This window comes from Pseudophryne corroboree, chromosome 8, assembly GCF_028390025.1.
Source record: "Pseudophryne corroboree isolate aPseCor3 chromosome 8, aPseCor3.hap2, whole genome shotgun sequence".
In the NCBI taxonomy this organism is placed as follows: Eukaryota; Metazoa; Chordata; class Amphibia; order Anura; family Myobatrachidae; genus Pseudophryne; species Pseudophryne corroboree.
Window position 1 is genome coordinate 179,030,599 of NC_086451.1, and position 2,654 is coordinate 179,033,252.

At 51.3% G+C, this 2,654-nt stretch overlaps 1 non-coding gene across 1 annotated transcript; it reads left to right on the top strand.

Moving 5' to 3' along the window:
- The first annotated feature begins 637 nt into the window (after positions 1-637).
- Positions 638-803, top strand: LOC134950935 (U1 spliceosomal RNA). The gene has a single exon (XR_010183765.1). It is a non-coding gene; the product is annotated as a U1 spliceosomal RNA (small nuclear RNA).
- Positions 804-2,654: the final 1,851 nt, after the last annotated feature.

Sequence of the window (2,654 nt, forward strand, 5' to 3'; positions counted from 1 at the left end):
GGGTGTGTATGTGTAGTGCTGTAGCGGCATGGACGGATACCCTAGATAAGGATACTATTTTATTGCCCCTGGGGCATATAAGAGATGCTGTCCTATATATGTGTGTATGCAAACTACAGGTGGTGCTGCATGGCTCACACCCTTTTGCTTGTCTTGTAGAGCAACTCTGGAGCTGTTACTGGGTCCAGCTGCTGCAAGAAATCAGCTTGAATGCTTCAGGGGCTGGGGCATGGCCAACATGAGCCCCACACTGATGGGGGTGTATAAAGCGATCTAGGGGTCATCCAAGCGCAACCCCACAAAGACCGCCATGCCCTGCGTGACCATTTTCTCTTTTCATATGCAGACGAGGGTTGCAGCCAACTATACCCATTGCTTGGATGACATCACCATATGCGAATCCATCTGCTGCAGGCCTTCCCCCAGGAATGCTTGCACTAGTTGTTGCATTTGGTTTGTTGTTTGGGGGGTGCTTCAGTATTAGGCAGCCTTCTGCCCTCACACATTCGTCTGAAAATGTGTTCTCCCTGCAGTTGTTGTCCCCAGATGAGAGTTCCCTTGTGCTGCCTCAGTTGAATCTCCTTTACTTGACGGAGGTGTGCCTGAGCAGCGGCCCTCTCCAGCCCTATCTCAAATCATACTTATTTTGCTTAGGTGATACCATGGTCATGAAGATTGTTTTCCCAGGGTGAGGTTCATTCATTGCATTCTGGGTATGCTGACCTCTGTGATTTCCCCAAATGTGGGAATCTCGACTGCATAATTTGTGGTAGGGGGGGGGACTGCATTCGTGCTTTCCCCTGGTTGGCTCTGGTATAATTTAGATCTCATTGTCTCAGGTCTCTCTCCAGCCTAGTTTGCTGTCTGTTTCCACTTCTCTTTTCTTGAGCCCCTCCCTTCTATGCCCTTGCGCACTATCCTGACTTCTCCCGTCTGCTTACTTTGTGCCTTCCAACGCACAATGCGAACTACAGGTGGTGTTGCAGGGCCCACACCCTTTTATTTGCCTTACAGAGCAGCTCTGGAGCTGTTACAGTGCCCAGCTGCTGCAAGAAATCAGCTTGAATGCTTCAGGGGCTGGGGCATGGCCAACATGAGCCCCACACCAAAGGAGGGTGGGGGGTGTTCAATGCGAACTAGGGGTCATCCAAGCGCCCCTTTTCTCTTTTCATATGCAGATGAGGGTTCCAGCCAACTTTGGCCAACTGCTTGGATGACATCACCGTATGCAAATCCGTCTGCTGCAGACCTTTCCCCAGGAATGCTTGTACTAGTTGTTGCATATGGTTTGATGTTTGAGGGTGCTTCAGTATTAGGCAGCCTTCCGCCCTCTCGTTTTCATCTGAAAAGATGTGGTCTCCCTGCAGTTGTTGTCCCCAGACAAGAGTTCCCTTGTGCTTCCTCAGTTGAATCTCCTTAACTTGACGGGGGTGTGCTCGAGCAGCCGCCCTCCACAGCCCTATCCCAACACATGCTTTTTTTGCGTATGAGATCTCTTGATCATGAAGATAGTTCTCACAGGGTGAGGTTCATCCATTACATTTTAAAGTAGGAAGGTACAAATTACATATTCAAATTACATATATGTGCTGGATTCAAATGTTTTCCCCCCTTCCTTTCTCAATTGTGCCCATCAGCAGCTATTCTAATGTTGCTGCCAATGGGTGTGACACATTCATTTCTTCTGTGGGGTACACTGGACTCCACAAGGATTCACATTGGGGTGTAGAGTAGGATCTTGATCTGAGGCACCAACAGGCTCAAAGCTTTTGACTGTTCCCAAGATGCTCAGCGCCCCCTGCTCTATAACCTCGCTTCCATGAACAGGGAGCTCAGTTTGTAGTTGGTGCCTTCAGTAGCAGGCCACTTAACAGGGGGCTGCCTCAGGCAGCCTATTCTTAGCTATTAATTTTGACAAGAAAAGAAGAACTTTTTTTATAAGAATCTACAAGGGCTGCAGCAGGTTAGGTCTAATAGACATCTTTACTGCAGCTCCATCACTCCCAGCGGCGCAGTATACTCCCGTGCCCTGGTTGCTGGGTCACTGCAGCGGAGGCTCCGGTTTCTTCCTAAGGTCAGTCACACACACACCGCCCTCTGGGATCACGAGGCCGCTGATGAAAGGGAGGTAAGGGACTTCTGTGCCCACACTATACCGTGATCCAGCGTGGCTGTAGGGGGTGGGCCATGTGCGCACTGGCGTGGACACTGATTACTGGGCAGCCGCTCCACTAGCCACCAGGGACAGTTAAGGAGCACAGCTCTGGGGGGGTTTTCTCTTATATTAACCCCATTTTGTACTACCCGCAGTGCATTGTGATAGGTAATAGAGCCTGATTCAGGTTGGATTGCAATCGCAATAAGCAATCCAACTGCAAAAATTGCTAAGAGCATACGCATGCGCCTGCATTTTGGGGCTCTCTTGCAGGAGCCCACACCAGTGGGGGGCACCAGGGGCGGAACTACTGGCAGGGCAGGCAGTGCATTGCACTGGGGCCCCGCCGCACTCAAGGGCCCACAGCCGCCGGCATTACAATGAGTCACAATGACTCATTGTATCATGCCGCAGCCGCACACCAGCGCTCCCGTCGGGTCTGTGTCCTGCGACTCCCGCCGCCCGCCCGTCGTAACGAACAGATCAGGCCAGGGCACTA